This window comes from Myzus persicae, unplaced genomic scaffold (genome assembly GCF_001856785.1).
Source record: "Myzus persicae strain clone G006 unplaced genomic scaffold, MPER_G0061.0, whole genome shotgun sequence".
Lineage (NCBI taxonomy): Eukaryota > Metazoa > Arthropoda > Insecta > Hemiptera > Aphididae > Myzus > Myzus persicae.
In genome coordinates this window covers 58,317-58,921 of record NW_019101113.1, presented here as the reverse complement: position 1 = coordinate 58,921, position 605 = coordinate 58,317, and the positions used below count along the sequence as shown (strand labels likewise).

General features: G+C 30.7%; 1 pseudogene; it reads left to right on the top strand.

Annotated features, from left to right (window-relative positions):
- The first annotated feature begins 7 nt into the window (after positions 1-7).
- On the top strand, positions 8-327 carry LOC111027757 (annotated as a pseudogene).
- Positions 328-605: the final 278 nt, after the last annotated feature.

Here is a 605-nt window from a genome sequence, read left to right as displayed (position 1 = left end):
ATTTCTAACCGAAATTTCACGTTTTAAAGGTGTTTATGTGAAATCGGAAAACGCTACATACTTGGGAGGACATGCCGCTAAATTGATCGGTTGGGGTGAAGAATACGGAGTTCCATACTGGTTGATGGTCAACTCATGGAACGCAGATTGGGGTGATAATGGTCTTTTCAAAATTCAACGAGGCACAAACGAATGTGGTATCGATAATTCGACAACTGCTGGTGTGCCAGTAACCAACTAACTGTATTATTTTAGTTAATTTAAAATGAAAAATTCCATCATGTCATATATAATGTCTAAATAAAATCTTTGTTTTAATTATCTCAACCGATATGTTCTTATTGATTTATTTTGTGGACATATTGAACTCTGTTTTTTTGAATTGTTGAAAATTAACTTCATAATAGTTTGTTCAATATATCTGTGTGCACGATACAAGTCTGAGTATTTAATTCAGCTTATTCAAAAAAATAATTCCAAAAATAGTTGATTATTATTTTGGTCACACTGTACACGATAATGTATTATGTATTCATTGCAATTTGTTTATATTAATGATGAAACAATGTGATTAAAAATAATCTGTACACTAACAAATACCGATA